The following is a 23,744-nucleotide window of genomic DNA, read 5'->3' as shown; positions in this document are numbered from 1 at the left end:
AAAGAGGCCAGACACAGAGAATTCATACTACATGCTTTTACATACCACAGTATCTATTTCAAAAAACACCTCAAAGCCATTGATTTATGTATTTTAAATAGGTGAATTATATCTATGTAAATTGCAGCTTAATGAAACTGTCAAAAAATGCATTTCTACACACTGCCTGTAATTAGAGAATATAAGTCATTAAAAGATATTATTTACAAAAAAAGAGATACTAATTGCAATTCAAGAATTTCAGCTAGAAACTTTAAGAACTTTATTAAGAATCACAATATGGAGAGACTTACTCTATCAGAGATTAAGTGCTATTAAAAAGATGTATCAATACAGAATGCAATTTGCACACCCCTGACGATACGCCAAAGGGAACAAAATAGAGTCTCAAAAGAGACCCTTGTATGTATAAACATTTGATGTATGTTGATAATGGGGGAAGCTATCCATGTGTGGGGGCAGAGGGCATACAGATTTTCTCCTCAATTTTGCTGTGAACCTAAAACTTCTCTAAACAATAAAGTCTAAAAAAAAAATCTCTGATGTATGACAATGGTGGTTTTGCAGGTCAGTAGTGAAAGGATGATTTTCCTTCCCATTATGATGATGGAAAATTTCATTACTTATATGTCAAAAATAAGAAATTGGATCTTTATCTTGTACCATATCAAAAAATAAATTCCATATATACTAATGACCTAAATAAAGAAAAATAAAGTTTAAACTTCTAGAAGAAAAAAAGACATTATCTCTATGGCATGAAGCACAAAAGAGAACATTTTATGACACAAAATAGAAACTAAAAAAATTTGAGAAATCTTATTGTATTCAAATTAAAATCTGCACATCAAAATATATCATAATCCAAACTTGGATTATACAAGACCAAGACTAAGAAATGATCACTACAATGTATACAAGTGTTAATATCTGATCAATACAAGTCAATATAAATCAGAATAATAGTTAAAAATATAAACAGACAATATTGAGGAAACATGAAAATATGCTCAATCTCCCATTAATCAGGAAAAATCAAATTAAATTACTTTATCCTCATCAGTTTATATGAACAAATTGGTAAAAGTAAATTTGCCCATCCTAACTGTTATGGAGCATGTTGAGTCAAAATAACCTTTAGAAACGTATTTGGGAGTGTAAGTTGGTAGAATAATTTGGAAATATCTAACAAAAGGTTTAAAACCCTGCAATTCCACTCTGAGATAGAGTTATGTTTGAAAAACCTTCATTTAACCACACAGAAGCAGTAAATGAATTCTCAGAGGAGTAATATTTGCAATAATAAAAACCTAGAAGCAATCTAAATTTTCATGAAAGAATATATAAATAAATTGTAGTATAGACATGTGAATGGAATACCATTAAACAGAAAAAAGTAATGAAATAAGCTGCATACATCAATATAAATAACTCACAGAAACATAATATTGAACGAAAAAGCAAGTTGTTGAAAAGATGTGTATTATATGATGGTATTTATTTAAATTTTAAAATAGGCAACACACAACCTACACACACACACACACACACACACACACGCAGTCTTAGCTTTGCATAGTTCTGATATGCAACTAATTCCACTTACTCTGGTTCAGTTCAATACACCAGTGTCCCAACATTATTCAAATTTCAGTTACTGTGGTATATAAAATGTGAGTAATTAACTGCATTAAATAAAATTTCTTTATGTGGATGCTTAATGTTCAAGTTTCATAGCTGGCTCGTCTGCCCACAAACGCCACGTGAATGACAGACGTGCACCATGATCACTGGGCTGATCCTGTCACTTCTTTCAAAGTCCGTTGATGCTTGGTCATGGCACATCTGTGATTCTTTTCACACACAGATGGCAAACCATGTAGTTGTGTGATCGCCTTGCCCTCAGTGAGAAACCTATGCCAAATTTGGCAAGATGGATGCTGGAAAAGGGATTGGGTCAACAAAACTGAGAGTGAACCAAGGACATGAAGAAGTGGTGATGCTGGAAATGAGATCTGAACTGAACACAAATGGGGGTGCAGAAGGAATCACTGACTCCGTTGTCTGAGAAACTCTGGCTGCGCAGCTGGAAGAACTTAGTGAAACAAACTTATCCACGTGGATACGGAAGTGGTTGTGGCCTCCTCCTCCCAAAGACAGATGGACACGTGTCAGAGGAAGTGACACCAGCAGAAACATTTGCAAATATCAGAGATATTTCATGATATTGAAAGAACAAAGGCTAAATGCTGGAAGCTGATTCAGATGTAGAAAGGAGTATGACTAGGAAAAATGTCTTGCCCCACATCCTGAGTTATACCGTGAGAAGAAAGGAAGCACTGTTTGAACTACCCCCGATAGGAATCAGCCACATGTCTAAGGCTTTAAATCACAGCATACTAAATAAATGCTAGTTTTATCAATCTTTTTTCTTCTACATCCATCACTGACAGTAAGAGTTTTTAAATATTTTAAAACTTTTAACAAAAATTCTTCAAGGCTTTGAAACAACTCTAATATCTGCCATTGATCATAAATATTGCCTTGCCTTGAATGGTTTCAGCTTGCACGTCTGTTTTTATGTTCCATCACTGTCCAAAGGGAAGACTGCCCATTTACACATCTATGTGATAAATTCAAGATGTAAGATATGGAAGTGAATGATAAGTAACGAGTTCAGCATATGACAGTCCCTTTGGAATGCATGGAAGAGGCAGTCTGATTGATAATAGACCCACAGTGAGCTGCAACCATATTCTAATGTTTTAAATATTTTATCTCACAGCGGCTATCTGAAGATTACTTGATTACTTTATGTCTTTCTGAAATCTGAAATCTTTTATTAGAAGAAAAAGAAACAACCATGTCACAGAGAAATAATGCTTTCCTAGAAAATATAAGCGATAAACAGAACCCTGGAAAACGTAACTAGTCCCTTGGCTTGTGTTGTCAGCCCTACAAATGCGGTGCAAAGTCTTTCAGGAAAAATATGAGTTTCTAGAAAGCTCACCATTTCTTTGATTATAAGTTGCTAATACGTAGTGAGGAAATAAAACTGCACATGCTCACCTAACCCCTTCTATCCAATTTATAGGCTGTTACATGATTTCAAGAACTAACTCTCTGGTTGAACTCAAAAGCGCTCGGAAAGCACAGCAGATTTTATGGTCGTTAAGATGTTTACCATGAAGAAATGCCCTGCAAAGGCAGTAGAAAGATGTTCATACCCCGTTGCCAGGTCACGAGAAAGTTATAAAGGAATTTCAGACATGAGAACCAAAAACATGCCTTTGTGCTTTAAGACTTCTCAATTTATGCACCAAGAGTGGAAAGTTCCCATCATTCCGAGAAACATTTTAGCATGGTTCTTTTCACATGAATCTAGTAAAACAAATTGTCGGACATGGTATTAGTTTCCTATTGCTGCTGGAACAAATTACCACAAACTTGGTGGCTTAAAACAATATAAATTTATTATCTCACAGTTCTGTGAGTCAGAAGCCTAACGTGAGTATCACTGGGCTCAAATCACGGGTGTCGGCAACACTGCCTTGCTTTCTGGAGGCTCTCCGGGAGAATCCATTTCCTTGCCTTCTCTACTGTCTAGAGACCACCTGCATTCCCTGGCATATGGCTCCTTGCCTCTGTGTTCAAAGCCAGCAAGAGTAAATGGAGTCCTCACATCACATCCCTCTTCCTCTTCTGTCTCTTCCATTTTTAAGTACCCATGGGATTAGATTGGGCCTACTCAGGGAATCCAGGATAATCTCCTCATTTGAAGCTTTATAACAATCATATCTGCAAAGTCCCATTTGCCGTGGAAGGCACCATAGTCACAGGTTCTGAAGATTAGGATGTGGACCTCTATGGGTGGGGGTGGCATTATTCTTCCTATGACTGGTATGTTTTGTTTCAGCTGCTGTACGAGAATTCAAAATCCCAACACAAGACCCAGACATTTTATGGTATCACGGATTTAATGATGAGCATAGGATGCAAGTAACCTCAAGGTTAGGAATCACTCTTACAAATATTCTTGGGAGTTTTGAGTGATGATACAAAGGAAGCTGGAATCTTACCCTAAAAGAGAGTATCCAGAGCAGTGCAATCACTATTGCCGCATTCCTACCCATGTAACCAACCCTAGAGCACAAGTTCAGTCAAGGTTCATGGTCAGTTCTTATGGTGCTTAGCCTGTATTGGGGGATGAATGAACTTTTGTGTTCACAAAGCCAATCTCAAATCTAAGTTCCCAGAGATTTGGTGGGAGGGTTCATTTTCATGTTTCAATATTATTTTCAGCCACAAGCACACACAAATCTATAGTTTGAGGGCTTTAGACTCGGTCTAGTTTATAATGAGATGGATTATTTCCATATTGTCAATGTATAAGACTGCTTACAATAGAGAATATCATACTTTCTCCATAAGCAGCACAATTTATTCGTCTGAACTTTAAAGAATATGGTATTTTGCCTCTGGTAGACTATCGCGGCAATTGAAGTAATCCCCCAAGTCCAATGAAAAAGCCCTATATTTTCTGAGTTTGCTCTGTTTTGTTGAGAGCATTTAGATGTCTTTTGAAATATGTGTTTACTTAATAGAAGACAAGGCGCCATTTTCCATCAATAAACTCATAAAGGAAAGAGATTAAATAATGAAATGTATACAGCATGTGTACTCTACGTCTCCGCTACCATCAATGCAGCAGAGCCCCTGAATCATTTTGCTCTTCATCTTTTCCAAATAAGTGTTTCTGTAAAAACTGCTCTCAGAAATGACCTTTCCTTCTGTTTATATAAGGCAAATCAGAGGTACAGATGAGTCTTCATGAATGTGTGAGCCAGAGATGTAATAGCTGAAGAAATATTTTCTGGAGAGTTCTATATATTCTTATGAGAAAAGGATCCGGTGCTTGGCGAAGCTAAGCCCTGATTAGAATGTACAAATTACTGTGAACATCTACTCAAAAATTGAGAGAAATTATTTGAATTGCCCACTTACATGAAATAACAGAATGTGAATTAAAGATTTCTCCCATCAATTCTTTTTCTTTTTCCTCTGAGCACATGTTAAAACAAACAAACCAAAGACAAAAAAAAAAAAAAAAAAAGGAATATTCAGCATTAGCCACCTGGTATCAAATCTATAAGCCTAATTCAGGCCTTTTTTTCCTTCCCCGTCTGGATCATACAAGTTCCTCTTACGCTTATTGGCATAAGTAGAGTTTTTTTTTCTTTTTTTTCATGTTGCTGTTCGGTTCGGTTAGTATCACTGCTTTCAGATGCTGATAACACTATTCTCTTTGTGCCAGGGCATGTGCTTTCATGAGGTTTTGTGCTCACAATGGGTGATTTAGGTAAAAAGGATACGTGTAGATTTGTTAGTAATATGTACAACTTTCCGGTTTTCTGTTTTTAAAGATTATTTACTTATTCATGGGAGACACAGAGAGAGAGGCAGAGACACAGGCAGAGGGAGAAGCAGGCTCCCTGCAAGGACCCTGTGATCACACCCTGAGCCAAAGGCAGACGCTCAACCACTGAGCCAGCCAGGCACCCCATCTTTCTGTGTTTTATGTTGTGTTTGTCTTTTCCCAAGATCACAACGCGTGTAGGATTTTTAAAAGTCATACAGACACTGAGTCAGACTATGGAAAGCAAGGGCTTCCTAGGGGAACATGGTGCCCAGGAGAGACCCTCTTACAGGATGATACCAAATCCCAGTGACTCGCGTTCAACAATTTCAGTGAACAACCGAATCAAAACAAAAGTCTCTTAAGTAACTAAGCAGTAATCCTTCTAAAACATGCCGGACCACTGAAGCAGAACCCTCAGAAGCTTATTGGCTTGTTAGATCAGTTTATGATAAGGCCCTCCATGGATCATATATTTCTAAAATAAGATGGAGCTTTTTGAGGGAAGACATTTGTAAGATGCTGTTTCACCTTTAGCCCCAATTTTCCAGTTTATGACATCTGCACGTTGCCCTTGATGCCCTTCAGCATCTGTCCATTCCTTGAGTGGATGCAGGGGAAGGGGGCGAGATGAACAGCAGGGCTTCGGGAGGACAAGATGGTGTGTGTGTCTGCACTTTATGAGACGCCATGATGACAGGAGTGAGGGAGGACAGGCGACCTTGCTCTCTACCTTGGCATCTCCGGGAATTCTTTAGGGAGGGCTATAAGCAAAGTTTCAGGCCTGTTTTGGAAGGTTAGGTTCTCCAATAAATACATGGAAAGCATTTATTTCAGGATGGCATGTTACCAAGAAAATCTGTAATTGGGAACATACCCAATGGAGAACAGAACTCAGTCCCCTCAGAAGCCCCTTCCTCAGGCTAGGAGAGTAGAATACTGCACCTCAATTTGCTTTGCGACTCACACAGACATGCTTCAGAAGCTATCTGGATTAGCTAATGATGGGGGACAGAGATGTTCAATTAAAAATTCTTTCCTGGGACAGGTCGACAAGCACTATCCACATGGCGCTGTCTCTTCCTGTCCAAAACACTGAAAAAATTAGAGTTCTATTTAAAAATCTAACCAAACTGTAACTAATAACAAGGCTAAGAGGTTAGAACAGAAAACAGTTCTATGATGGAAGATGAAGCATTTTAATTAAATTTTAAAGAATGGGAGCCAAGAAAGAAGCCCTTTTTGCTTATAGCATTTTAAATGGATACTCGGCTGGGTCATTTGTTGTCTTAGGAGAACTTGCTGGAAGAGGTTCCACATGAAAGAATAATATTAAAAACAACAACAACAACAACCAAATCCACAACTGATGTAGGAAACTAAGGAACCTGCATCTAAAGGGCAAATGAACAAAGTTTCTCATATTTCATAAAAGGTAGTTATTCACTGGAAACTTTGCACAATACCTGCCAGACTGAACATGAGGTATTATTAGCTGAATTCACATCATCGAACTTTTCTTGTTAATGTTTTTAAGACTTAAAAGGCTATTTTAATTCCATCATAAACTAAGAAAAATTTCTGTGGTAATAATTCTCATTAACAACTATACAATTTATGTAAAGCAGTCAATTGAGAAATACCTTATTAAAATACAAGACATAATCACATACTAGAAATTATGTTTTAGGGGTGGCATAATGAAGAATTTGGAATATTGGAATATTTGCTTCATGGTTTAAAAGAGCAGTGCTTATACCAACCTGGTAGCACACAAACTACATGCAGAAACATTTTGTCTACTTGTTCAAAGTAAGATAGATTTGTTTATAAGTTACATACCATCATTTCATTTGCTCTATTGCTAATTTACTTTTGCAATAATTTTAATATTTGATGAAACACTGAATGAATTTTTAGAAGTTACCATAAATCCTTTCTTTATAGACTCAACTAATAAATCACTTAGATTTGTAATAGATATTTTTGTTACCTTTATTCATGAAATATGCATATAATAATCTTGATTGAGCACAACATTTATGTTAGGCACTGTTCTAGGCATTGGGGACCTACAGATAAATTAGAAGTAGTTTTTGCTGCCGAGAAGCTATTTATCTGTTATCTCGGTGAGACTCCTATGAATGAACTCTCTTTATAAGGAAACTTATCGAGCAAGGGGAGAAGTCATCATGCACAAATTTAATAAACTATAAGTTTTGTGAAGAACAGTGGTTAGCCATATCAAAAAAAAATTTAACATAAAGTTTCTGCATATGCTCATCTAATGGGATTGGTAAGATGGACAATCCTAGGGAAAAGATGGAATGTCTTTCCCCAAATTCAACTTTTGGTGGCCTTGCCAATTTTCAATGGTAACTCCCCCCACCAACTGTCTCCTAGAAACCTCTTAATAATGGAACAAGAGAGGGGTATGATCACTTGTGTCTGCTCTGGGAGTAGATTTAGCATGAGTAAATTTCAGCTGGTATGTTAACAGAATTTATTTTTTAATATTAGAATTAAAAGCTTTTTATATGTTACAGAGATTTCAGGGGTTACTAAGCAGATAGGAAGTATCGGTGACTGGGAGAAATATCTGGACACGTATTTATCCTACTTATCAAGTCTAGTCCTTAGGGATTCTGACAGCCCTTCACAGTGACCAGAATGAGAAATGATTATAAGAATCTGTGAATTGTCTACTGTATACCTCCAAGCTAGTTAGTGCCTGTTGCTTTCTTGGGAAACACACATGGAAGCTAAAAGTCCTCGAGAACTCCTCTTCAGAGTTACTGAGCATTGTGCCTTCTTTGCTTGCCTCATCCATAAAGTAGAATGCACCTTGTCAATCAAAGATTTTCCACCCACCTTCCCTGTGTTTCTTGTATGAGCAAAGGCAGGCCCCCTGACATCTCCTCTATGTTTAATTCAAATACGCCTTTCATCCTTTGCTCCCAGTGCCAATATCTGTTTAAATACAGACGACATTTTGGGTAGCATATACCTACATTTTTATACAAATACATGGTAAACGCTCCTATTTTTTTTTAAATAAATAACAACAGCAACAGTAACACTGTTTGAACTCCCTTTATGTGTAAATGTTATGATAGGCTCTGTAGCAGATACAGGGATAAGCAAGACTGGGTGCTGAACTCAAAAACATTCACATTCCAGTGAAGAAACTAAAGCCATTTGAGAGAAACTGAGGTATGATTTCAATGTGAGAATTTGAAGATTCTGAACTGTTAGAATGTATTTTTAAATTAATTTTTTCCTCTGAAAACAAGATTTGGGGCAAAACTGAGTGTGTCATTTAAATAAATCTTACTGGCTAACTCGGGTGTTTTGTATTAAGAGAAATGATTAATTATCATAATCAATGGATAATAAATATTGGTCTCTAAAGCTGGAATTCTTACCCTGGGGTTGACATATGACCTTCAAAGTTGTTTCCATTCTCTCTGAAACTATATATGAAATTTTGCATGCAATGGGGAACATAGGTAAGGGAAATTCTTCATTCAAAAAAAAAGTACAGATCTACTGAATGCTTGTTCTAAACATACATTCAGTCTATTAAAGCTTTATGAAATTCTTGATGAACATTTTGCTGTCATTTTAAAAATGTATGCTTATTATCTTCCCACCATGAAAAGACATTTGGGGCTGGAGGTGGATGTGGGAACTGAAGGAGAGAATAAGTATCTTGTAGAAATGTGGAGATGCTCTACTTTTCTCATAATAATTAACTATACATGCAGCTAATTACAGTGCAGAAAGATAGCATCAAGCCATGGAGAAAGAATTTGTGAACGTAATGGTCTTTGTTAGTAGCAAAATCATTTTTCAAGGAATGACTTTTAAGCATAAAATAACTTGTTTAATAAAAAATGTATAGACATAGAAAATGCCATCTATTTGGAAAGCCATGAGCATAAGGGTATGAATTGATGAAGCTTATTTCTGAATACAAGCTAATGTATGAACTTTATTTAACAGCCAAACTATTAAAAAATAACAATTTGAAGGGTACCTGAATGGCTCAGTTGGTTAAGCACCTGACTCTTGGTTTCAGCTCAGATCATGATCTCAGGATCCTGGGACTGGGCCTGCATCAGGCTCCATGCTCAGCAGGGAGTCTGCTTGAAGATTCTGTCCCTCTCCCTCTGCCCCCACGCCCACTTGCACACACACTCTCTTTCTAAGATAAAATTTTAAAAAATCTTTTAAAAATATCATTTTGAAAAAAAAAACAGATCAGAGACTCCTACAGAAATATTTTGTAACATTTCTACATGCTCCAATAAAAACACTTTATTTTAAAGATCTTTTTCACAAGTGTTAGATACCTAGATGGTATTAAATACCTAGATGGCTCAGTAGATATATCACTTATCAAGGAGAACAAATCCTCACATTAATTTATAGCTTTTCAATAACCCTGTGTGTGTGCGTGCCACTCTGTGCTCTCCTCTTCTGAGGGCATCAGTCATATGGGATGAGAGCCTACCAGGTTCCTGTGAGACTTCTTCTTGACTTGATCATCTGCAAAGACCTATTTCCAAATGTCAATGATCACAGGCACTGGGGGGTTAAGTCTCCAACACATCTTTTTTTGGGGGTGCGTAATTCGACCCACAGCTGTCCCCATATATAGATGGAGCAAAACAAAAGCCAACGGTCACCAGCAATCTTACAGACTTCTTAAAAATATTAAAATACTATCTGTGTCTGAAAGTTTTCACACAATTAAGAAAGGCTTGTCTAAAATTAGTAGCTTTTAAAAAGCCTTAAAAGGAAAGGTTGCTATTATGAAAATGAAAATCTGACAATAAGTTCCAAATGTGTGTTCCTGTTATACCATTGTTGGATGCGGACCTATTGTCAGCCCTTTGCTGAATTACTTCATTGCCTTTATTAGCAATGCCCCTTTTATTTTTTAAAGGATGCAGTTGAGAAAGATAAACTGCATTAACCCAGATCTTTGAAACTAGACATAAGTGAAGACTTTAATATTTTAATTAAATTAAACCTTCAAAAGATTAGGCACTCTCTCCCCTTTCTGGCTCACAAACTCGCTAGCCGACAGAGTGATTTCAGCTCTTGGCTCAGCATTTTTTCTGGTTCCAGGTCAGGTCTCATTTTCTAATGAGTATTTATCCAGATGCGTCGTGTGCTTATTTTTCTATAGGAACCTTTTGCTTCTATCAGTTTGGTCTACTTATTGTCGTATATATTCCAGTTCAAGCCCTCTGCCCACTGCACCAACCCCATGTATAGTGACCTTTACTCATTTCCTCTTTCTTTCCTTCAAGATCCTTCTCCAGGTGGTGCCCGAACCTTCTGCTTTTACCCTTCTGTGCTTCCTTGTAAAAGAGACGCGTCTTTACATCTCTCGTATTCTGATGTAGGTTATAAATTCCTTGGTTGCAAAAACCATCAGCCTGCAGCCTGTCACAATGCCTTGTATACAGCTGGTGCTCAAAATACATTTGCCGTTGATGATTGATTCTTTTGTTCACCTTAGGTTATGTAATTCATTATTTCTGAGTGACTTTGTCAGAAATAATAATGGTTGCATTTAGTAATTTGCATTTATGTTTAATTCATATTAGTTTTACAAAAGTGAGGGGTTTAAAGAAGTTTTGTTCCTTTTGTAAGATATGTATTACTACCATTATTGAGAACTTACTGCACCAGTCACTGTTAGAAGCTCTTTACATACACTTGTCTCATTTTATCCCCATAGCAACCTTTTGTACTAAGCATAATTATCTCTATTTTACAGATGAGGAAATTGAAGCTTAGGGAAATTAAACAACTTTCCCAATGTCACACTGCTGGTAAATGGAAAGTTTGAGCCTAGGTCTGTCTGCCCCCTAATGCTGTGTTCATAGAGTTTCTACAATTTCCCTGGCATAAAAACTTTTTAGGAAACTTCTTAAAAACAGTCTGGGGCTCCTCTCTAGAATTCTGAACCAAAGTCTCTGCGGGAAGAAGCTGGGGATTTGCATTTTGACAAGCACCTTAGGAAATTTTTGTGATCAGACAAATTTGGGAAATATTCCATAATTCGGTATGGCCTACCGAAGGCCTACTGCAAATCCCTGTGTTGAATGGTTTCCCATATTGGTTTAACTTTTGTCATGGTTTCAAGGAACACAAATGTTCCTTGAGGTTCAAACTGACTAGAGAAACAAGGCTTGCAGGTCCATTCCTGAAGGCCTGCTACACCTCAAGGATGCCAAGAGTCTGGGGTTGACTTTGCCTTCTGCCCAGGCCTCAGAAACATGGGTGTGTGACCTACACGGGTTTAGAAGGGCCTCATGCTTGATTTACTGTTCCACTGCCATTGTCCTGAAATTCCCAATAGTTTCTTAACAAGAGGTCCTGCATTTTCATTTTGCACCAGGCTTTGTCAGTTGCTTAGCTGGTCCTGCTCAGGAACCTGATGCAGCAGAAACTCCAGGTCACTAGATACAAATGACCTACTCAAGGGGAAACAGCACCATCTCTGACCTTCTCCATCTCTTTGGTTTTAAGATTTTGGGAAGGGGCTGTTTGAGGCAGGGAGAAATCAGGGGGTGAAGTGGAGTGAAGCAAGGTATGAAGTCATAGACCTGGATGTGAGATAAGATTCTTTGTGAAGGGGATCCCTGGGTGACTCAGCGGTTTTGTGCCTGTTCAAGCTCAGGGCATGATCCTGGAGTCCCGGGATTGAGTCCCACATCAGGCCCCCTGCATGGAGCCTGCTTCTCCCTCTGCCTGTGTCTCTGCCTCTCTTTCAATCACTGTGTCTCTCATGAATAAATAAACAAAATCTTAAAAAAAAAAAAAAGATTCTTCTTGAAAGTAGAGGGAAGAGATGGGATTGTGCTCCAGGAGAAGGGGGTGGGAAGCAGAGAAGAAAGGTGAGGGGCAGCTCTGGTTTGCTAGAGAAGCTTTGTATTGATGGATGGAGAAAAAAGGGAGAGGACTCCTATACAGAAAAGAGTTAACATAGCAGATCTGACTGTTTCTCCTTGAAATTCCAGCAAGGCTAGCTGAATAACTAACGAGTGCCTTACTGTGCCTAATCTTTTGGTATAATGGGAATTGTGCTGAACACCCACCTGCTTTCCTTCTGGGAGTCTGGAATTTGGGTCCATGCCGGGCAGGGACTTCCCACAAAACTACCCCTAATAAAATCCTGCATCTCTAAGGAGCTCCTTCACTGGCATTTTTCACTGTGTTCTAACACAGGAGAAGAAACTAGGGTGCTCTCTTGGGCCTCTTCTATAATGGCACTAATCCCTTTCCATCCTCATGACCTGATCACATCTCAAAGGCCCCACCTTCTAATACTATCACTTCGGGGGTTGGGATTTCAATACTTGGATGTTGGGGAGACACAAACATTTGGCCTACAGCACTCACCTTCCCCATCCCAACCTTGCCTCAAGTGGCTCAAACTAGTGCTTAGGAGCTAGAGTTCTATACAACTCTCTCCTACTACCTCCCTTGAACAATCATTGTTTGTCTCTAAATTGTAAATGATGACATTTAACTGGTACACTAAGAAGGAGACATGGTTGTGAGTGGCAGCAAAAAGGGTTGGGAAGTGAATGGGTCACTCCTGAGATCCTGAGGGGTGTGGAATGGCAAAGCTGGTGGGAGTGACACACCCCATGTACCCTGCAGATCCCACCCACTGGTCAAGTACAGCTCTAGTGAAGATGCATGAAGACCTTTGCAGACAGGTGTTCATACACCTGAGAATTACTTACAAGCTTCCATCTTATTTTGCAAAGAATGTTGTGGTCGAGGTAACACAACCGTATCTCTTTCTGAAATACTATTATTTTAATTTTAGGTTTTCGTCAGTAGGCAAAATGGAGGGTGTGGAGGGTGTACTGCATTTCAAAATATAACCCAAGGTTAAAATAAAATGTGAAAACATTGAAATCAATGAAGTAAGCCTCTAAACACTCTCTGCTATGCAAAGTATTCCAAGAGTAGAATCCATTAATGAAATGATAAATCTCATCATAAAATCATGTTATATTTTGCCCCATCTTCCTGACTGATACACGGAGAATTTTATGGAGCAGCTGAGAAAATGTTCTATGTATCTTCCAGTGACACATATCCCAGGTACTTTCTGACATTAGGCTTACCCAAGGCAGAAACCAACTTTTCTCTTTCTTCATCTTTAACCTCTTATTTCTCGAGGAAGGATCAGAGCAGGCCAACTCTGAATAGCCAGAAGTAAGACTGAATTCTATGTGGGGACAGGTTCCCGGCCTCCTAAAGTGGCCCCTCACTGTTGAGCTAAAGCTATGCAGTCCAATATGGCAGCCACTAGCCACGTGCGGCTCTTTAAGTTTTAGCTAACTAAAATTGAGAAAAGTTACAAATTCAGATCCTTGGTCACACTAGTCACATTTCAAATGCTCAGTAGCCACCTGTGTCTGGAGACTACCGTATGAGCAACACAGGTTAAAGAACATTTCCATCATCACAGTAAACCATTGGGTAGCACAACTGTGGAACGCTAAGCAACAGGCCAACAAAGGAAAGCAAAGGCCTGGATCCTTGTGCACCTCTTTCTCCCCCAGTGGATAGCTGCTTTCAGAGAGAAGAGCTCATCTTCTTTATGGCTTTTTGGGTGAAATAGCATGAACTGATTATTAAAACACTAGCACAAAAGGCCACAGACTCAAATTTATTATTGAACTCTCTTACCACACATACATAGAATTGTTCTGAATTAAGGATTAGTTCATCATTAATTCAGTGTTTTAGCTTTTAAATGAAAAAGGCGATTTTTTTTCCTCCTTAGGACAAAGCCCTAAACCATGGGTTTAAGCCTGCGAGGGATCCAGACCAGCGGAGACACAGAGCATTCTTGGAGTTGCCTACAGTGAACCCTTGTGTCCACAGTCTCCAAGGGGCATGGGAGAGATGTGGTCTGACTTCTAATCTCGTTTCGTCTTCCTCTCCATCTGGAAAAAGAATTCCTCCAACTACACTGATCCCAGTAGCCTTGGGCCCCTAGTTGGGGTTAACATGGGGTTAAAGCAGGTTCAGGATTGAGGTGACTATAGAAGCATAACTATTAATGTGAAATTCTCTGGGTAAGCATTTTTACTTGGGCGTATGTGTGCATGCATGTGTGTGTGTGTGCGTGTGTGTATATATATGTGTGTAAGAATACCAGAAGGAAGGGAATAGCTGTATGAAACAGAAATGGTAGATAGACATTATATTACTCTGTCCTCAATATAAATGTCATCCAGTTTTTTCTTGATTCTCTAATAGGTGGTCCTTGCAAAGGATGTAAATAGGTAGGAAGGTGGCCTGGCTATGGAGGTTAGGTAGGCTAAGAAGAGTTAGAAAAATAGTTTCAGAGTTTTCTCAAAAATAAAAAAGTGCTCAGACTCTGTATGGACCGTGCTGGATAGCTAGTTTGTGCAAGCACGTACTGAATGCCCCTGTTCACCAACCTCTTGAAAATGCGAAGAGATCTGGTCCTCTCTCCTAGTTCCTGGCAAGCAGGATGTGCAGAAGAACATATTGTTCTGTGTTCAAGATCTGGAGCCCTAGGAGTGGCCAACCTGGAGTGTCTCCCCTGTGATGAAGTGTGTCCAGGTGGCAGCCCTTGATCCTCCTGGAAATGCTGTCTGAGCAAGGAGGGGAAGGGCCATGGAGAGTTGTTAGCCTAAGTTGCTATAATATATAAAAACCTGCTCCTCACAGACCCCAAGAGCAAATGCTGTGCCCACTCTGCTCCTCCTGGACTCCTGTACATAAACTCTCCCAACAAGCCTGTGTCTCAATTGCTACCTCAGATCTTTCTTTTTTTTTTTTTTTTTTTGCCTCAGTGGACCATCACCCACCTTTGGCTTCGAGTCTGCTGGGTGTGGCTACACAGAATCAATGTTCCAAACTGAACTACTTCTGTTGATTTCTCTTATCATATTAAACATAATTTGCTTCTTTGTAACATCATAAGATAAAGTCTGGATACCGCTTGCCAAAAAGTGACCAGTTTCAGATATGACATGGCCACTTATAACCCAGAGTAGAATCAACAGCTCATTCTCTCTCCTTAAACCCAAAGAGAAGCTGTAAAGTTTCCTTTATCACAGATGATACTTGGGGCCATCATCTTATTTCCTATAGATGCTAAAGAGCAACTTCTTTTGGGGGTCATCAGCCCCAAAAAGCATAAGCCAGAAAAATTGTCATTTTTGCAGGCAGAGAAACAACCAAACTTAATTTTGGTGCATCGGATTCTAATTATATTTAAACAATATCAGATGCATTTTCCCATACGTAAACTTGAAGGAATAAGATGAAGACTTTATCTTGAAAGATGTAAGAAATAAATAAAGATACAGAAGAAATAGAATGCATCAGAGTATTTTCTCAGCTCTAATTCTTGGGTCGAGTTGCCTTTTCACAAGTTTAATTTCAAGGTGTTAGGTTATTTGACAAAAAGTGCTAGCTTTTGCTTTCTGTGTTGTTTTTATATGCAGAAAACTGAGGCAGTTGGGGCTAACTTAGTATCTTTGGTCAAACGGTAAGAGTAAGCCAAGCACCCAATGAAAATGAGGTTATCTCGTGGCAATCCTGATTTCTTGACTCAGTCACATTGTTATCTCAGGTATGATAATGGGAAGGAAACTCAGAGCAGAATATTTGAGGTATACATGTCTAGTCACAAATCTGTTGAAAACCAGTTAAATAGTTCTCTTAAATAACAGGCCATATTGTAAGTTCAAGCCCAATTTGCATCCTATTCAGTGTAATAGTATTAAATTCTAAAGGCCTAAATGCTGTGAAACAAAATTGATTAGGATAATCTACTATTACGGAATTAAGGAATCCTTAAAGCATCAGACATAGGGATTACAGAAAAAATTGTCAAGCTACTTCATTGTCTAAAGCTTGAGTAAGTTAAGAAAAACCCTGAAGAGAGGAGGCACAGATAGAAATCTTAATGGGCAAATGACCTTTCCTTCATCAAAAGACTAAGCTACCCTTGCTGAGTCTGGTTTTTCTATTCACACTTAAGGATTGAGAGAGACTCCCAATTAAGCGTTGGTCTAGGAACTGATTATTTCCCCCTTATAGGCAGCCTGAAGGATTCATTTACTGTAAGACCACTGACTCTTGGGCTGGCTCGAAGATAAAATGGATGTATGGGCATGGGGTCCCCTTTTCTTTTCAATTTGAGACAATACACGTAGGTCATGGAGCAGTCTACATGCCAATAAGCGAACACGAATTCAAACACACTGCTTTCGATGCACATATCTGATGAATTTTGAACTAATTTATTTTAAAGACAGTAATGCAGATCTTACACAATGCCTGCCATAGTTCAGTACAATTTTTTTTTTTATCCCAATGACTGTAGTAAGATGGTTACCTCAGAACTGTCACCAAACTTCAAGAAGAGGAGATTTTTAAAGTTTTCTTCAATGAACTTTCTGAGTTTCCAAGGCCTGCGTGTAGTAGGGATTGGGAAAAGACAAGTAGGTATCATAAAGCAGGTGAACTGGAACATGGTTTTAATTATGCCAGAGCGAGATAGTTTATAGCTCCCAGTTTTGCGCCCTAACAATAGATCTGAAGTACTGACTAATTGTAATTTTGTCAGTAATAACCTTGAGACATGGATAAACAAGTAGTGTGGAACAGTCCGCTTGGGTCTCTGAAGGGCCGGGGGGGGGGGTTAATCTAATTTAGATTAAACAATGAGTTCTATAAATTTAATACTTCATGTGCATCTTAATTTAGGAATGCCACAGAAAATAGGAAAACTTAGCAAAAAGAGTCCTTTTTTTAATCCTTAATTTGAAGATAATCATCAGATTCAAGGGATTTTCAAGGTACAAAGGAATAAAAGTTTTCATTTAGTTAAGATGAATAAATGGGCAAAAACCTTGCTGAGTTTAAAAATAGTTGTGCATATAAATCGAGTGACAGCTCCCCTCCTGGACCGCTATGGCAATTATCGTCCGTGCAAGTCTGCAATTCATCATGAAGTACCTCGTGGCACTGCCTCCATTGTTAGCCTGAAATGCTTATTTAAATCTTTTGAGGTTATTTAACCATTCATATTCATTTAATGAACACATATTTGTGCGTCTCAATGTGGCAGGCATTTTCCTTGGCCCTGGGATATAGACCTCTAAGTTCCCATCCACAGCTGGGGGTGAGAGCACTAATAATGCAAACAAATAGAGAAACCAGATTGTGGTGTGATCATAATTTATCTGGTCTTCATCCAAATTCCTGGAATGGAGTTTCTAGACTCTTAACATTTCCTGAGTGATAGGAAAGTCTCTGCTATTCGTGGTAGGCCCTGATGGTTTATGCTAATGAGCTGACTGGTGGTGGTGGGGTCCTACATAGTTTCTAGATGCGGGTGGCTCTGCCAGAAAGACCAACGGAAGGATTTAAGGGCTGGGGCTTTGGGCCAGGAGCTGTCAGCTCCAACTCCAGGGAGAAGGAAGAGACTCGGGAGACTGAATTCAGTTACGTGGCCGATGATTTGCTCCATCATGCCTACATATGAAACTCCAATAAGAACCCTGGACACCAAAAACTCTGGTTGATGTGAGGCGAGGGTAATGTGTTCTCAGTCCACGAGGAGAGGACAAGGGAGCTTCACATCTGAGAACCTCCCAGACTTCACCCTGTGGATCTTGCCATTTGGCTAGTCTTAACTTGTAACCTCATTGTACAACTTTAATCTTAAATTTAGTGCTTTACTGGGTTCTCTGAGTCACACTAGCACATTATTGATCCTGAGGAGATAGTGGGGACCCCTCATTTATAGTCAGTTGATCAGAGAAGCAGAGTGGCCTGGAACCCCCAGACTTGTGGCCCATGTCCAAAGTAAAGGCAGCCTTGTGAGGGGCCGTGAAATCCATGCTCACTAACTCTGAGCCCTTAGTGTCAGGACTGCAGGCATAATTTCAGGTAGCCAGAACAAGTCTAACTAACTCTCTTCTGCAAATGGTTTAGAGAGACCACCTGGAAAGTTCCACAGAAGAACCCAACGACGGGGATTAAATTTACAGATTGAAGTGCCTCCTACATCCGGGGTCCTGTCACTTCTGCAAAATGTCAAGTTTAGGGATGGGACAGGCACTGATGGAGGGGACAAAAGTACAGCAGGATTCATTCAGCCAGACAAATCCCCTCTGTGGGATGTGAGGATTCCTCCAAACATGAGTTGTATTTGAAAGGACAGGTGGGAAAGTCACACGCACACAAATACTGTACGTACTGTAAAATAGAAATACCTTTTTTTCCCCCCAAACTGTAACTAACTTTACTTCTCATTTCTGAACTGAGTCTATGGCTCAAGGTGAATGTCCAAATAGTATTAAAGAGCTGATTCTTCTCAGGGGGTTGTCTTCTTCTAATTGTTTAAAGCCACTCTGGAGTCCAGAAGACCAAAGTTAAACCTTCCTTCTTCCTCCTCTGGTGCCTTTGTAATTGGAGCTGCTCTCAGATACACCTAGAGGGCTCAGGCCTTTAATGGGAATCAGCCTACTTTCTGATCCTGAAAATTTCACTATTTCTGCTTGCTCTTAGAGCTACCCCTGCTTCTCAGCTGGTAGCAGCCTATGGCAATAGCAGCAGAGGCTGGGACATTATGAACAAAACAGAGGTTAATCATTTCTACACATCATTCTCAGTTTTTTTTCCTTCCTGCCTTCTGTTGTCAAACCAAAAAACTACCTAAGGTAGAAGCAAAAATAAAGCAAAACACAAAAGTTACCAACTTTCTGCCATTGACCCTTCATCCCTCTGGTTGCGGGTTTTTGATCAGGCTTTCCAGATGGCTGGTCTCACAGTGGGGTGAGAGTAAGAGTGCCAGCACCACATTATTACACTGCTCAGCTGATGAGAGGCAGGGACCTGAGGTCAGAGTTCCAGGTCAAAGCTCCCTTTCTGGATCTCAACATTCATCTTGGCCACAGGGAGTTACTAAAGATGAAAGCTCATGTCAAACTGTCTCAACGTGCTCTGCCATAAACCCGCTGGGAGACCCTGGGCCGGTCACTTAACCTCCCTCGACCCAGGTTCCCTGGTCTGTAACATGAGGGGTCTGCATGGTGTGATCTCTGAGTCTTCTACCATGAGTACGCTGTGATTCTTTGTGCTTGCTTTTTGCTATACTTGAAGCAAGTGTACACAGCTACATTTTGTGGGGAGAAATGGGGAAAGGAAATGGATGTGGAGCGTCTTCTGAGAAAGATCACATGTTATCCATCCTGGGATCTGCTATGGCATCACATAGCTCTGGCCCCAGCTCTGAAACATCCTGGCAAATCACCCCATAAGTCTGTTTGCTCACTTGTACTCTCAAGACAAAGGCCCCACCTCATCCAGGATGTTGGGAGAATTGAGCAAGAAACAAATATAAAGCGCTTGGTCTATAATAGGCATGTCGGGCCCTTTGCCTTCCTCATCTCTTCCAAGCCTAGAGCAGCAGAGTAAAAGGAGATAAGCAAACCCTCTACTCCCCTCTGGGGCCCCAGTAGTGGTTTCCTTCCCATAATCAAGACTCGGCTTTCTTCCAAGGTGAGTCGCTGTTCCTCTCTCCTTGTCTGACCCCTCTGTGCACAGAGTGTGTCTCACTCTGATGCTTACAGGGAGATAGATGGTGTGGCCTGGGCGTGTGCCGGGCACAACCCCAGAAAATGATACTCATTTGCATTTCCACTGGAAATGTCTTATCTGTAGCAACACAAGGCGTGGATGTAGTCATTGCCTTGTCTTTCTTGGTGAGGGAGTGGCTGGTTATGGTTGTGGTTTGTAAGAGTCTTGCAGTAAAGAGCACGTGGCCTTTGTATTACGCTGGCACATTCGATGACATTCTTGGTGAACTGATGTCCACTATCGTTTGCATGAAACTCCATCACGTCTTCTTTCCTTCACCCTTGGCTTTGTCTCTGCCCTCCTGTGTTCCTGCCCGGGATTTGTTGCTCCTGGAGCCTTTTCTTCTTGGCTTCTGAGTCACCTCTGAGACGCTGAGTTTGCATTTCAAACATCCAGCCTGACTCCAGTGCTCTGTGGGCCTGTCTTAAGGCCAGAGCGGGCTTCTGGATGGACTGGGAAAAAGTCCCAGAGTAAACACGTTTTCGTGAATGGTCTCTACCCATGTGTGTTGAAAACACTTGCTTTTGTAGCAAACTTGCTCCTAATTAGTTTTTTTTAAGTCCCTGAATCCCTAGAGAAGATATGGAAAATCTTTAGCTCGTAAAGCTGAGAATGAAATCATCCAACACATACTTTATTTCTAAAATTAATTATATTCACTGTATATACTACGAATAAGATTTCTACCTCCAGACCCTGAAATGTTTTATTTTTGTACTGATTCCACAGAAGTTCAGCAACTCTCTGCAAGAAGGGTTATGCATTTACATTTTTTTATTCTTTTATTTTTTTATTTTAATAATAAATTTATTTTTTATTGGTGTTCAATTTGCCAACATACAGAATAACACCCAGTGCTCATCCCGTCAAGTGCCCCTATCAGTGCCCGTCACCCATTCACCCCCACCCCCGCCCTCTTCCCCTTCCATCACCCCTAGATCGTTTTCCAGAGTCAGGAGTCTTTATGTTCTGTCTCCCTTCCTGATATTTCCCACACATTTCCTCTCCCTTCCCCTCTATTCCCTTTCACTATTATTTATATTTCCCAAACAGTTTCTACCTACCAGTGGCTGATCCTCCAAACAGCTCTTTTGTTTCTTCCTTGGTGAGTGTGCCTGGTTTAAGAAGGGGATTTGTAACTTCACCACACTTTTTATCTTAGCTAACCACCCATCACTAGTCATACTTGCAGTTTTATTTCAACTTGAGGTTTCCATTTGAATATGTCTGAAAAAAAAAATCAACCACCATCACCACCAACCTCAGAAAACTAAACTCTAAGAGCATAAGCGTTTTCAGTGCTCCATGGGAAATGCAGCAGACCTGAGTGGAACTTCGACTGATTTTCTGTAGCATTTGGATTATCTGGGTCTATGGGTTCAAAGGAGTCAAAGTAAAAATGAAACTCAGCAGGCATGATGAAATCACCCGGAGCCACCGAAACGGTTGGTCAGAGCCTACAAAAATTGTGCCATTCTCTAAGACTGGGTGATAGAACGGGGACCTAATTCAAGATACAGCTTTCCAAGCTGTCATCCCTCAACTACTCAGATAGAGAAAGACGTTTTCCAACAGCAGATTTGTTTTTTTTTTTTTTAACTGTAGCTCTGTACAGACTTCAGCAAATGATACAAAGTAGGTTAATCTCTATAAACGACAGGATAAATGCACTATGCCCCTTCTTAAATTATAACAATCAGAATTGAATCCTGGAGACATTCATGCTATTTTGGTAACTGGAGGTGGGTGGGTGGGATGAGACCCAAATGGCTATTAAAAAAAAAAAAAAGATTTATTTTCATCATCAACTGACTCAGGGAAACAACCTTGGCCTTGCACAGAGCTAGCTGTTTCTATTCTCTGCACTGTCTTTCCTCCTGGAGCCTCCCAGAGGCTGCAAGGGTCTATAGAAACCTGTAGCGTAGATGACATTTTAAAAGAAATATTTTGTCATTTGTAAGCAGGAAGGCTAATATCTGACCTTACCCACCTCATGGGGAGGCTGTAAGTATCAGAGGAAATGAAACCTACTAAAAACTGTAAAATGATACGATGTGGAACCCTTTCTCATCGCTGTGCCTTGGCTAGAACATTCTTAAAGGTGGGCATCAAAACTGCTACCTGGCAACTCAGGTACAAGGTATGATGTTCTCAGATGCCTGCAAAAAAGGGAAGACTTCCGTCTCTCTGACACAAAAGTGTGTCATGTAATTGCGATTAAATATAGACTATGCTTTTGTTTTATGGAGTTGCAGGCAAAATTCGGATTAAGAGTCTCTCTGAAATAAGTGGGAAATATCAGAAAGGGAGACAGAACAGGAGAGGCTCCTAACTCTGGGAAACGAACTAGGGGTGGTGGAAGGGGAGGTGGGCGGGGGGTGGGGGTGACTGGGTGACGGGCACTGAGGGGGGCACTTGATGGGATGAGCACGGGGTGTTATTCTATATGTTGGAAAATTGAACACCAATAAAAAATAAAAAATAAAGAGTCTCTCTGAAGCTGCAGTACTGTAGGAACACTGAGCTCATCCAGTGCCAGTGAATGCAACAGCTCTTTGTCTTATCAACGGGTCCTAAGGATGTCTCGAAGAACAACAGCCTCGGAAAAGAAATGTGAATGAACACTTTTCCTAATTTCTTTTTCTAAACATAAAGTCTACCTGGAATACACTATGCCACCCCTTTCTGGAGCATCGGTAGCACTGATTTTATATTGCAAAATCTAATCTCGTATTATAAAACACTTTGTTTTCCAATACGTCTTCGTGAGCATTTCTCAAAATGTAGCTTAACATCTTTTTCTTATTTCTCAAGCGTATCTAGGAAAGTGCTAGACAAATAGCAAACAGGTAACAGATTCTTCCTGAAGACTGATTTATTGATTAAGAGACACAAGCTAATATTAGCTGTAAGCTGTTAACGCACTCCTATGTATACTATTTAATGTGGCTGGAACCTTTCTTCTCTTTAAGAGAGGTAACAAAAGTTTGCCGAAGTGGGATTTTTATAATTTTATGCCAAGTTAATCAACTACTTCATGGGGGGGGAGGGGACTTTCTTTAATTCACAGCCAGCTCCAGAGTTAGAATTGGCGAGTAGGAAATATTGAACCTTCATATATTAATGAATAATTATGGCATAATGAAGTTGATTTTCATCAGACAGCACAGGAGAGCCTGCTTATCTTGAGAGCGATCCCAACATACAACCACCTCTCGAAATATTTTTTAAAATGCATCCTTATCACTACTAATTTGTGTCAATATCTTTTTCGTAAGCAGTTGGAATGACATTTCTTACTGCATAGTCCTACAAAGCCTGGCTCAACAAATAAAGCATTATTGTTCAGTAAATGCTTGATAAAGCTCTTTGACCAGCGTCTATTTTAAAGGTAACATTTTCATTTCTCTAACTCCAAAAGGAAAAATCAGCACAAACTCCATCTCTCTTTTGTGTCAGGAACATTGCCTTGTTTAATTGCCAGCAGCCCTAGTTTGCTAAGTAGTAAACATTTAAGCATGCACCATTACATTCCTTAGGACACCTCTTGGAGTCGATGCAATAATTTATTACATCGAGTAGGTCTAATTCTCCTTTGATTTATGGAAGTGGTAGTAATATTCCGTCACACAGAATGCTTTGCTAGGAGGAATCC

The 23,744-nt window shown here is 39.7% G+C and overlaps 1 protein-coding gene across 6 annotated transcripts in view; it reads right to left on the bottom strand.

The window, feature by feature from the left end:
• The window catches only part of CNTNAP2 (contactin associated protein 2), a 1,976,111-nt gene that overhangs the window by 335,845 nt on the left and 1,616,522 nt on the right, over positions 1-23,744 (bottom strand). The gene's annotated exons all lie outside the window — the stretch shown is intronic.

The sequence above is a fragment of the Canis lupus genome, chromosome 15, assembly GCF_048164855.1.
Source record: "Canis lupus baileyi chromosome 15, mCanLup2.hap1, whole genome shotgun sequence".
NCBI lineage: Eukaryota > Metazoa > Chordata > Mammalia > Carnivora > Canidae > Canis > Canis lupus.
Note: the sequence above shows the minus strand (reverse complement) of the source record. Positions and strands in the feature narration are given on the sequence as shown.